At 54.8% G+C, this 13,793-nt stretch overlaps 1 protein-coding gene across 1 annotated transcript in view; it reads right to left on the reverse strand.

Moving 5' to 3' along the window:
- FSTL1 (follistatin like 1) overlaps window positions 1-13,793 on the reverse strand; it is a 68,856-nt gene that overhangs the window by 21,041 nt on the left and 34,022 nt on the right. The gene's annotated exons all lie outside the window — the stretch shown is intronic.

Here is a 13,793-nt window from a genome sequence, read left to right on the forward strand (position 1 = left end):
AGCCCCCCGCAGCAGAGCCCCCCACAGTACAGCTCCCCCGCAGCAGAGCCCCCCGCAGCACAGCTCACCGCAGCACAGCTCCCCCGCAGCACAGCTCCCCCACAGCAGAGACCCCCCACAGCAGAGACCCCCCACAGCAGAGACCCCCGCAGCACAGCCCCCCACAGCACAGCCCACCACAGCACAGCCCACCACAGCACAGCTCCCCCGCAGCAGAGACCCCCGCAGCAGAGCCCCCCGCAGCACAGCTCACCGCAGCACAGCTCCCCCGCAGCACAGCTCCCCCACAGCAGAGACCCCCCACAGCAGAGACCCCCCACAGCAGAGCCCCCCCACAGCACAGCTCCCCCACAGCACAGCTCCCCCACAGCAGAGACCCCCGCAGCAGAGCCCCCCCCCGGAACAGAGCCCCCCACAGCAGAGCCCCCCCGCAGCACAGATCCCCACAGCAGAGCCCCACCCGCAGCAGAGCCCCCCCGCAGCAGAGCCCGCCGCAGCAGAGCCCCCCCGCAGCAGAGCCCCCCGCAGCACAGCCCACCACAGCACAGCCCCCCCGTAGCAGAGCCCCCCCGCAGCACAGCCCCCCGCAGCAGAGCCCCCCCGCAGCACAGCCCCACCCGCAACAGAGCCCCCCACAGCAGAGCCCCCCGCAGCACAGATCCCCACAGCAGAGCCCCCCCGCAGCACAGCCCCCCGCAGCACAGCCCACCACAGCACAGCCCCCCGCAGCAGAGCCCCCCCCGCAGCACAGCCCCCCCGCAGCAGAGCTCCCCGCAGCAGAGCTCCCCGCAGCACAGCCCACCACAGCACAGCCCCCCAAAGCAGAGCCCCCCAAAGCACGCCCCCCCGCAGTACAGCTCCCCGCAGCAGAGCACACCACAGCACAGCCCCCCGCAGCACAGCTCCCCCGCAGCAGAGACCCCCTGCAGCAGAGACCCCCCCAGCCGAGATCCCCCGCACGCACTCCCCAGAACCTCCGGGTACTCGCTATTCAGGGGGAGAAATGATCCTCGCTCTCGGCAGCACATCGTCCTGTGTAACCGTGCTGCCGAGAACAATGGCCGACTGTGTGCGCAGAATCACCTACAACAGATGGTGCAGTGCGGACGAGCTGTGTACACGGGAGACTGAACGGCCGACCATCGCCGGATCAGAGAACGGAAGCGCTCAGCGTATAACAGTCTCCATTCACTGACAGCAAGCAGAGATAGGTCATACAACAGTAACAAGGGATGAATGGCAAATCAGCGTCAGCTCACCTGTGTACAGCGGAGTGCAGGGGCGAGGGCAGGATGATGGGAGCAGTGATACATTGTGTGATAGGAGATTAGATTGTGAGCTCCGGGGTCGGGGATGATGGGAGCAGTGATACATTGTGTGATAGGAGATTAGATTGTGAGCTCCGGGGTCGGGGATGATGGGAGTAGTGATACATTGTGTGATAGGAGATTAGATTGTGAGCTCCGGGGTCGGGGATGATGGGAGCAGTGATACATTGTGTGATAGGAGATTAGATTGTGAGCTCCGGGGTCGGGGATGATGGGAGCAGTGATACATTGTGTGATAGATTAGATTGTGAGCTCCGGGGTCGGGGATGATGGGAGCAGTGATACATTGTGTGATAGGAGATTAGATTGTGAGCTCCGGGGTCCGGGATGATGGGAGCAGTGATACATTGTGTGATAGGAGATTAGATTGTGAGCTCCGGGGTCGGGGATGATGGGAGCAGTGATACATTGTGTGATAGGAGATTAGATTGTGAGCTCCGGGGTCGGGGATGATGGGAGCAGTGATACATTGTGTGATAGGAGATTAGATTGTGAGCTCCGGGGTCGGGGATGATGAGAGCAGTGATACATTGTGTGATAGAGATTAGATTGTGAGCTCCGGGGTCGGGGATGATGGGAGCAGTGATACATTGTGTGATAGGAGATTAGATTGTGAGCTCCGGGGTCGGGGATGATGGGAGTAGTGATACATTGTGTGATAGGAGATTAGATTGTGAGCTCCGGGGTCGGGGATGATAAGAGCAGTGATACATTGTGTGATAGAGATTAGATTGTGAGCTCCGGGGTCGGGGATGATGGGAGCAGTGATACATTGTGTGATAGGAGATTAGATTGTGAGCTCCGGGGTCAGGGATGATGGGAGCAGTGATACACTGTGTGATAGGAGATTAGATTGTGAGCTCCGGGGTCGGGGATGATGGGAGCAGTGATACATTGTGTGATAGGAGATTAGATTGTGAGCTCCGGGGTCAGGGATGATGGGAGCAGTGATACACTGTGTGATAGGAGATTAGATTGTGAGCTCCGGGGTCGGGGATGATGGGAGCAGTGATACATTGTGTGATAGGAGATTAGATTGTGATCTCCGGGGTCGGGGATGATGGGAGCAGTGATACATTGTGTGATAGATTAGATTGTGAGCTCCGGGGTCGGGGATGATGGGAGCAGTGATACATTGTGTGATAGAGATTAGATTGTGAGCTCCGGGGTCGGGGATGATGGGAGTAGTGATACATTGTGTGATAGATTAGATTGTGAGCTCCGGGGTCGGGGATGATGAGAGCAGTGATACATTGTGTGATAGATTAGATTGTGAGCTCCGGGGTCGGGGATGATGGGAGCAGTGATACATTGTGTGATAGGAGATTAGATTGTGAGCTCCGGGGTCGGGGATGATGGGAGCAGTGATACATTGTGTGATAGGAGATTAGATTGTGAGCTCCGGGGTCGGGGATGATGGGAGCAGTGATACATTGTGTGATAGGAGATTAGATTGTGAGCTCCGGGGTCGGGGATGATGAGAGCAGTGATACATTGTGTGATAGAGATTAGATTGTGAGCTCCGGGGTCGGGGATGATGGGAGCAGTGATACATTGTGTGATAGGAGATTAGATTGTGAGCTCCGGGGTCGGGGATGATGGGAGTAGTGATACATTGTGTGATAGGAGATTAGATTGTGAGCTCCGGGGTCGGGGATGATGGGAGCAGTGATACATTGTGTGATAGGAGATTAGATTGTGAGCTTCGGGGTCGGGGATGATGAGAGCAGTGATACATTGTGTGATAGAGATTAGATTGTGAGCTCCGGGGTCGGGGATGATGGGAGCAGTGATACATTGTGTGATAGATTAGATTGTGAGCTCCGGGGTCGGGGATGATGGGAGCAGTGATACATTGTGTGATAGGAGATTAGATTGTGAGCTCCGGGGTCGGGGATGATGAGAGCAGTGATACATTGTGTGATAGGAGATTAGATTGTGAGCTCCGGGGTCGGGGATGATGGGAGCAGTGATACATTGTGTGATAGGAGATTAGATTGTGAGCTCCGGGGTCGGGGATGATGGGAGTAGTGATACATTGTGTGATAGGAGATTAGATTGTGAGCTCCGGGGTCGGGGATGATGAGAGCAGTGATACATTGTGTGATAGAGATTAGATTGTGAGCTCCGGGGTCGGGGATGATGGGAGCAGTGATACATTGTGTGATAGGAGATTAGATTGTGAGCTCCGGGGTCAGGGATGATGGGAGCAGTGATACACTGTGTGATAGGAGATTAGATTGTGAGCTCCGGGGTCGGGGATGATGGGAGCAGTGATACATTGTGTGATAGGAGATTAGATTGTGAGCTCCGGGGTCAGGGATGATGGGAGCAGTGATACACTGTGTGATAGGAGATTAGATTGTGAGCTCCGGGGTCGGGGATGATGGGAGCAGTGATACATTGTGTGATAGGAGATTAGATTGTGATCTCCGGGGTCGGGGATGATGGGAGCAGTGATACATTGTGTGATAGATTAGATTGTGAGCTCCGGGGTCGGGGATGATGGGAGCAGTGATACATTGTGTGATAGAGATTAGATTGTGAGCTCCGGGGTCGGGGATGATGGGAGTAGTGATACATTGTGTGATAGATTAGATTGTGAGCTCCGGGGTCGGGGATGATGAGAGCAGTGATACATTGTGTGATAGATTAGATTGTGAGCTCCGGGGTCGGGGATGATGGGAGCAGTGATACATTGTGTGATAGGAGATTAGATTGTGAGCTCCGGGGTCGGGGATGATGGGAGCAGTGATACATTGTGTGATAGGAGATTAGATTGTGAGCTCCGGGGTCGGGGATGATGGGAGCAGTGATACATTGTGTGATAGGAGATTAGATTGTGAGCTCCGGGGTCGGGGATGATGGGAGCAGTGATACATTGTGTGATAGGAGATTAGATTGTGAGCTCCGGGGTCAGGGATGATGAGAGTAGTGATACATTGTGTGATAGATTAGATTGTGAGCTCCGGGGTCGGGGATGATGGGAGTAGTGATACATTGTGTGATAGATTAGATTGTGAGCTCCGGGGTCGGGGATGATGGGAGCAGTGATACATTGTGTGATAGATTAGATTGTGAGCTCCGGGGTCGGGGATGATGGGAGCAGTGATACATTGTGTGATAGGAGATTAGATTGTGAGCTCCGGGGTCGGGGATGATGGGAGCAGTGATACATTGTGTGATAGAGATTAGATTGTGAGCTCCGGGGTCGGGGATGATGGGAGCAGTGATACATTGTGTGATAGGAGATTAGATTGTGAGCTCCGGGGTCGGGGATGATGGGAGCAGTGATACATTGTGTGATAGGAGATTAGATTGTGAGCTCCGGGGTCGGGGATGATGGGAGTAGTGATACATTGTGTGATAGGAGATTAGATTGTGAGCTCCGGGGTCGGGGATGATGGGAGCAGTGATACATTGTGTGATAGATTAGATTGTGAGCTCCGGGGTCGGGGATGATGGGAGCAGTGATACATTGTGTGATAGGAGATTAGATTGTGAGCTCCGGGGTCGGGGATGATGGGAGCAGTGATACATTGTGTGATAGGAGATTAGATTGTGAGCTCTGGGGTCGGGGATGATGGGAGCAGTGATACATTGTGTGATAGGAGATTAGATTGTGAGCTCCGGGGTCGGGGATGATGGGAGCAGTGATACATTGTGTGATAGGAGATTAGATTGTGAGCTCCGGGGTCGGGGATGATGGGAGCAGTGATACATTGTGTGATAGATTAGATTGTGAGCTCCGGGGTCGGGGATGATGGGAGCAGTGATACATTGTGTGATAGGAGATTAGATTGTGAGCTCCGGGGTCGGGGATGATGGGAGCAGTGATACATTGTGTGATAGGAGATTAGATTGTGAGCTCCGGGGTCAGGGATGATGGGAGCAGTGATATATTGTGTGATAGGAGATTAGATTGTGAGCTCCGGGGTCAGGGATGATGGGAGCAGTGATACATTGTGTGATAGGAGATTAGATTGTGAGCTCCGGGGTCGGGGATGATGGGAGTAGTGATACATTGTGTGATAGGGGATTAGATTGTGAGCTCCGGGGTCGGGGATGATGGGAGCAGTGATACATTGTGTGATAGGGGATTAGATTGTGAGCTCCGGGGTCGGGGATGATGGGAGCAGTGATACATTGTGTGATAGGAGATTAGATTGTGAGCTCCGGGGTCAGGGATGATGGGAGCAGTGATATATTGTGTGATAGGAGATTAGATTGTGAGCTCCGGGGTCAGGGATGATGGGAGCAGTGATACATTGTGTGATAGGAGATTAGATTGTGAGCTCCGGGGTCGGGGATGATGGGAGTAGTGATACATTGTGTGATAGGAGATTAGATTGTGAGCTCCGGGGTCGGGGATGATGAGAGCAGTGATACATTGTGTGATAGGAGATTAGATTGTGAGCTCCGGGGTCAGGGATGATGGGAGCAGTGATACATTGTGTGATAGGAGATTAGATTGTGAGCTCCGGGGCCGGGGATGATGGGAGCAGTGATACATTGTGTGATAGGAGATTAGATTGTGAGCTCCGGGGTCGGGGATGATGGGAGCAGTGATACATTGTGTGATAGGAGATTAGATTGTGAGCTCCGGGGTCGGGGATGATGGGAGCAGTGATACATTGTGTGATAGGAGATTAGATTGTGAGCTCCGGGGTCGGGGATGATGGGAGCAGTGATACATTGTGTGATAGGAGATTAGATTGTGAGCTCCGGGGCCGGGGATGATGGGAGCAGTGATACATTGTGTGATAGAGATTAGATTGTGAGCTCCGGGGTCGGGGATGATGGGAGTAGTGATACATTGTGTGATAGATTAGATTGTGAGCTCCGGGGTCGGGGATGATGGGAGCAGTGATACATTGTGTGATAGGAGATTAGATTGTGAGCTCCGGGGTCGGGGATGATGGGAGTAGTGATACATTGTGTGATAGGGGATTAGATTGTGAGCTCCGGGGTCGGGGATGATGGGAGTAGTGATACATTGTGTGATAGGAGATTAGATTGTGAGCTTCGGGGTCGGGGATGATGGGAGCAGTGATACATTGTGTGATAGATTAGATTGTGAGCTCCGGGGTCGGGGATGATGGGAGTAGTGATACATTGTGTGTTTAGGGGATTAGATTGTGAGCTCCGGGGTCGGGGATGATGGGAGCAGTGATACATTGTGTGATAGGAGATTAGATTGTGAGCTCCGGGGTCAGGGATGATGGGAGCAGTGATACATTGTGTGATAGGAGATTAGATTGTGAGCTCCGGGGTCGGGGATGATGGGAGCAGTGATACATTGTGTGATAGGAGATTAGATTGTGAGCTCCGGGGTCGGGGATGATGGGAGCAGTGATACATTGTGTGATAGGAGATTAGATTGTGAGCTCCGGGGTCGGGGATGATGGGAGCAGTGATACATTGTGTGATAGGGGATTAGATTGTGAGCTCCGGGGTCGGGGATGATGGGAGCAGTGATACATTGTGTGATAGATTAGATTGTGAGCTCTGGGGTCGGGGATGATGGGAGCAGTGATACATTGTGTGATAGGAGATTAGATTGTGAGCTCCGGGGTCGGGGATGATGGGAGCAGTGATACATTGTGTGATAGGAGATTAGATTGTGAGCTCCGGGGTCGGGGATGATGGGAGCAGTGATACATTGTGTGATAGAGATTAGATTGTGAGCTCCGGGGTCGGGGATGATGGGAGCAGTGATACATTGTGTGATAGGAGATTAGATTGTGAGCTCCGGGGTCGGGGATGATGGGAGCAGTGATACATTGTGTGATAGGAGATTAGATTGTGAGCTCCGGGGTCAGGGATGATGGGAGCAGTGATACATTGTGTGATAGGAGATTAGATTGTGAGCTCCGGGGTCAGGGATGATGGGAGCAGTGATACATTGTGTGATAGGAGATTAGATTGTGAGCTCCGGGGTCGGGGATGATGGGAGCAGTGATACATTGTGTGATAGAGATTAGATTGTGAGCTCCGGGGTTGGGGATGATGGGAGCAGTGATACATTGTGTGATAGGAGATTAGATTGTGAGCTCCGGGGTCTGGGATGATGGGAGCAGTGATACATTGTGTGATAGGAGATTAGATTGTGAGCTCCGGGGTCTGGGATGATGGGAGCAGTGATACATTGTGTGATAGGAGATTAGATTGTGAGCTCCGGGGTCAGGGATGATGGGAGTAGTGATACATTGTGTGATAGGAGATTAGATTGTGATCTCCGGGGTCGGGGATGATGGGAGCAGTGATACATTGTGTGATAGGAGATTAGATTGTGAGCTCCGGGGTCAGGGATGATGGGAGTAGTGATACATTGTGTGATAGGAGATTAGATTGTGATCTCCGGGGTCGGGGATGATGGGAGCAGTGATACATTGTGTGATAGATTAGATTGTGAGCTCCGGGGTCGGGGATGATGGGAGCAGTGATACATTGTGTGATAGGAGATTAGATTGTGAGCTCCGGGGTCGGGGATGATGGGAGTAGTGATACATTGTGTGATAGGAGATTAGATTGTGAGCTCCGGGGTCGGGGATGATGAGAGCAGTGATACATTGTGTGATAGGAGATTAGATTGTGAGCTCCGGGGTCGGGGATGATGGGAGCAGTGATACATTGTGTGATAGGAGATTAGATTGTGAGCTCCGGGGTCGGGGATGATGGGAGCAGTGATACATTGTGTGATAGGAGATTAGATTGTGAGCTCCGGGGTCGGGGATGATGGGAGCAGTGATACATTGTGTGATAGGAGATTAGATTGTGAGCTCCGGGGCCGGGGATGATGGGAGCAGTGATACATTGTGTGATAGGAGATTAGATTGTGAGCTCCGGGGTCGGGGATGATGGGAGCAGTGATACATTGTGTGATAGGAGATTAGATTGTGAGCTCCGGGGTCGGGGATGATGGGAGCAGTGATACATTGTGTGATAGGAGATTAGATTGTGAGCTCCGGGGTCGGGGATGATGGGAGCAGTGATACATTGTGTGATAGGAGATTAGATTGTGAGCTCCGGGGTCGGGGATGATGGGAGTAGTGATACATTGTGTGATAGATTAGATTGTGAGCTCCGGGGCCGGGGATGATGGGAGTAGTGATACATTGTGTGATAGAGATTAGATTGTGAGCTCCGGGGTCGGGGATGATGGGAGCAGTGATACATTGTGTGATAGGAGATTAGATTGTGAGCTCCGGGGTCGGGGATGATGGGAGCAGTGATACATTGTGTGATAGGAGATTAGATTGTGAGCTCCGGGGTCGGGGATGATGGGAGCAGTGATACATTGTATGATAGGATGTTAGATTGTGAGCTCCGGGGTCGGGGATGATGGGAGCAGTGATACATTGTGTGATAGGAGATTAGATTGTGAGCTCTGGGGTCGGGGATGATGGGAGCAGTGATACATTGTGTGATAGGGGATTAGATTGTGAGCTCCGGGGTCGGGGATGATGGGAGCAGTGATACATTGTGTGATAGGAGATTAGATTGTGAGCTCCGGGGTCGGGGATGATGGGAGCAGTGATACATTGTGTGATAGATTAGATTGTGAGCTCCGGGGTCGGGGATGATGGGAGCAGTGATACACTGTGTGATAGATTAGATTGTGAGCTCCGGGGTCGGGGATGATGGGAGCAGTGATACATTGTGTGTTTAGGGGATTAGATTGTGAGCTCCGGGGTCGGGGATGATGGGAGTAGTGATACATTGTGTGATAGGAGATTAGATTGTGAGCTCCGGGGTCGGGGATGATGGGAGCAGTGATACATTGTGTGATAGATTAGATTGTGAGCTCCGGGGTCGGGGATGATGGGAGCAGTGATACATTGTGTGATAGGAGATTAGATTGTGAGCTCCGGGGTCGGGGATGATGGGAGCAGTGATACATTGTGTGATAGGAGATTAGATTGTGAGCTCCGGGGTCGGGGATGATGGGAGCAGTGATACACTGTGTGATAGATTAGATTGTGAGCTCCGGGGTCGGGGATGATGGGAGCAGTGATACATTGTGTGTTTAGGGGATTAGATTGTGAGCTCCGGGGTCGGGGATGATGGGAGCAGTGATACATTGTGTGATAGGAGATTAGATTGTGAGCTCCGGGGTCGGGGATGATGGGAGCAGTGATACATTGTGTGATAGGAGATTAGATTGTGAGCTCCGGGGTCGGGGATGATGGGAGCAGTGATACATTGTGTGATAGATTAGATTGTGAGCTCCGGGGTCGGGGATGATGGGAGCAGTGATACACTGTGTGATAGATTAGATTGTGAGCTCCGGGGTCGGGGATGATGGGAGCAGTGATACATTGTGTGTTTAGGGGATTAGATTGTGAGCTCCGGGGTCGGGGATGATGGGAGTAGTGATACATTGTGTGATAGGAGATTAGATTGTGAGCTCCGGGGTCGGGGATGATGGGAGCAGTGATACATTGTGTGATAGATTAGATTGTGAGCTCCGGGGTCGGGGATGATGGGAGCAGTGATACACTGTGTGATAGATTAGATTGTGAGCTCCGGGGTCGGGGATGATGGGAGCAGTGATACATTGTGTGATAGGAGATTAGATTGTGAGCTCTGGGGTCGGGGATGATGGGAGCAGTGATACATTGTGTGATAGGAGATTAGATTGTGAGCTCCGGGGTCGGGGATGATGGGAGCAGTGATACACTGTGTGATAGATTAGATTGTGAGCTCCGGGGTCGGGGATGATGGGAGCAGTGATACATTGTGTGATAGGAGATTAGATTGTGAGCTCTGGGGTCGGGGATGATGGGAGCAGTGATACATTGTGTGATAGGAGATTAGATTGTGAGCTCCGGGGTCGGGGATGATGGGAGCAGTGATACATTGTGTGATAGATTAGATTGTGAGCTCCGGGGTCGGGGATGATGGGAGCAGTGATACACTGTGTGATAGATTAGATTGTGAGCTCCGGGGTCGGGGATGATGGGAGCAGTGATACATTGTGTGATAGGAGATTAGATTGTGAGCTCCGGGGTCGGGGATGATGGGAGCAGTGATATATTGTGTGATAGGAGATTAGATTGTGAGCTCCGGGGTCGGGGATGATGGGAGCAGTGATACATTGTGTGATAGGAGATTAGATTGTGAGCTCCGGGGTCGGGGATGATGGGAGCAGTGATACATTGTGTGTTTAGGGGATTAGATTGTGAGCTCCGGGGTCGGGGATGATGGGAGTAGTGATACATTGTGTGATAGGAGATTAGATTGTGAGCTCCGGGGTCGGGGATGATGGGAGCAGTGATACATTGTGTGTTTAGGGGATGATGGGGGTTCTCCCCTATATTCCCCAATATCACACAGGGGCCTCTTTGTGGTATATGCCACCGCCGTCCCCAGCGATGCTCACTCCCGCTCCAGCGCAGCTCCATGTAGGAAACTGTCCCCTATATTCAGGGGTATATGTCCCCTCCGCCCCCAGCGATGTCCGCTCCCGCTCCATCGTGGCTCCATGTAGGGAGTTTTCTCCTATATTTGGGGATATATATCCCCTCCGCCCCGAGCGATACCCGCTCCGCCGCGGCTCCATGTAGGGAGTTTTCCCCTATATTTGGGGGTATATGCCCCTCGCCCTCAGCGATGCCCGCTCCATGTAGGGAGTTGTCCCCTATATTCGGGGGTATATATCCCCTGGCTCCCAGCGATGCCCGCTACCGCTCCGCCGCGGCTCCATGTAGGGAGGTGTCCCCTATATTCGGGGGTATATGTCCCCTCGCCCCCAGCGATGCCCGCTCCCGCTCCGCCGTGGCTCCATGTAGGGAGTTTTCCCCTATATTCGGGGGTATATGTCCCCTCGCCCCCAGTGATGTCCGCTCCCGCTCCGCCGCGGCTCCATGTAGGGAGTTTTCCCCCTATATTTGGGGGTATATATCCCCTCCGCCCCAGCGATGCCCGCTCCCGCTCCGCCGCGGCTCCATGTAGGGAGTTTTCCCCTATATTCGGGGGTATATGTCCCCTCGCCCCCAGTGATGCCCGCTCCGCCACGGCTCCATGTAGGGAGTTTTCCCCTATATTTGGGGGTATATATCCTCTCCGCCCCCAGTGATGCCCGCTCCGCCGCGGCTCCATGTAGGGAGTTTTCCCCTATATTTGGGGGTATATATCCCCTCCGCCCCCAGTGATGCCCGCTCCCGCTCCGCCGCGGCTCCATGTAGGGATTTTTCCCTTATATTCAGGGGTATATGTCCCCTCGCCCCCAGTGATGCCCGCTCCGCCGCAGCTCCATGTAGGGAGTTTTCCCCTATATTCGGGGGTATATATCCCCTCCGCCCCCAGTGATGCCCGCTCCCGCTCCGCCGCGGCTCCATGTAGGGAGTTTTCCCCTATATTTGGGGGTATATATCCCCTCCGCCCCCAGCGATGCCCGCTCCTGCTCCGCCGCAGCTCCATGTAGGGAGTTTTCCCCTATATTCGGGGGTATATATCCCCTCCGCCCCCAGTGATGCCCGCTCCGCCGCGGCTCCATGTAGGGAGGTGTCCCCTATATTCGGGGGTATATGTCCCCTCGCCCCCAGCGATGCCCGCTCCCGCTCCGCCGCGGCTCCATGTAGGGAGTTTTCCCCCTATATTTGGGGGTATATATCCCCTCCGCCCCCAGCGATGCCCGCTCCCGCTCCGCCGCGGCTCCATGTAGGGAGTTTTCCCCCTATATTCGGGGGTATATGTCCCCTCGCCCCCAGCGATGCCCGCTCCCGCTCCGCTGCGGCTCCATGTAGGGAGTTTTCCCCTATATTTGGGGGTATATATCCCTCCGCCCCAGCGATGCCCGCTCCCGCTCCGCCGCGTTTCCATGTAGGCAGTTTTCCCCTATAGTCGGGGGTATATGTCCCCTCGCCCCCAGTGATGCCCGCTCCGCCGCGGCTCCATGTAGGGAGTTTTCCCCTATATTTGGGGGTATATATCCCCTCCGCCCCCAGCGATGCCCGCTCCCGCTCCGCCGCGTTTCCATGTAGGCAGTTTTCCCCTATATTCGGGGGTATATGTCCCCTCGCCCCCAGTGATGCCCGCTCCGCCGCGGCTCCATGTAGGGAGTTTTCCCCTATATTTGGGGGTATATGTCCCCTCGCCCCCAGCGATGTCCGCTCCCGCTCCGCCGCGGCTCCATGTAGGGAGTTTTCCCCTATATTCGGGGGTATATATCCCCTCCGCCCCCAGCGATGCCCGCTCCCGCTCCATTTAGGGAGGTGTCCCCTATATTCGGGGGTATATGTCCCCTCACCCCCAGCGATGCCCGCTCCAGCTCCACCGCGGCTCCATGTAGGGAGGTGTCCCCTATATTCGGGGGTATATGTCCCCTCGCCCCCAGCGATGTCTGCTCCCGCTCCGCCGCGGCTCCATGTAGGGAGTTTTCCCCTATATTTGGGGGTATATATCCCCTCCGCCCCCAGCGATGTCCGCTCCCGCTCCGCCGCGGCTCCATGTAGGGAGTTTTCCCCTATATTTGGGGGTATATATCCCCTCCGCCCCCAGCGATGCCCGCTCCCGCTCCGCCGCGGCTCCATGTAGGGAGTTTTCCCCTATATTCGGGGGTATATATCCCCTCCGCCCCCAGCGATGCCCGCTCCCGCTCCGCCGCGGCTCCATGTAGGGAGTTTTCCCCTATATTCGGGGGTATATATCCCCTCCGTCCCCAGCGATGCCCGCTCCCGCTCCGCCGCGGCTCCATGTAGGGAGTTTTCCCCTATATTTGGGGGTATATATCCCCTCCGCCCCCAGCGATGCCCGCTCCCGCTCCGCCGCGGCTCCATGTAGGGAGTTTTCCCCTATATTCGGGGGTATATATCCCCTCCGCCCCCAGCGATGCCCGCTCCCGCTCCGCCGCGGCTCCATGTAGGGAGTTTTCCCCTATATTCGGGGGTATATATCCCCTCCGCCCCCAGCGATGCCCGCTCCCGCTCCGCCGCGGCTCCATGTAGGGAGTTTTCCCCTATATTTGGGGGTATATATCCCCTCCGCCCCCAGCGATGCCCGCTCCCGCTCCGCCGCGGCTCCATGTAGGGAGTTTTCCCCTATATTCGGGGGTATATATCCCCTCCGCCCCCAGCGATGCCCGCTCCCGCTCCGCCGCGGCTCCATGTAGGGAGGTGTCCCCTATATTCGGGGGTATATGTCCCCTCCGCCCCCAGCGATGCCCGCTCCCGCTCCGCCGCGGCTCCATGTAGGGAGGTGTCCCCTATATTCGGGGGTATATATCCCCTCCGCCCCCAGCGATGCCCGCTCCCGCTCCGCCGCGGCTCCATGTAGGGAGGTGTCCCCTATATTCGGGGGTATATATCCCCTCCGCCCCCAGCGATGCCCGCTCCTGCTCCGCCGCGGCTCCATGTAGGGAGGTGTCCCCTATATTCGGGGGTATATATCCCCTCCGCCCCCAGCGATGTCCGCTCCCGCTCCGCCGCGGCTCCATGTAGGGAGTTTTCCCCTATATTCGGG

This window comes from Anomaloglossus baeobatrachus, chromosome 2 (assembly GCF_048569485.1).
Source record: "Anomaloglossus baeobatrachus isolate aAnoBae1 chromosome 2, aAnoBae1.hap1, whole genome shotgun sequence".
NCBI classification, from domain to species: Eukaryota; Metazoa; Chordata; class Amphibia; order Anura; family Aromobatidae; genus Anomaloglossus; species Anomaloglossus baeobatrachus.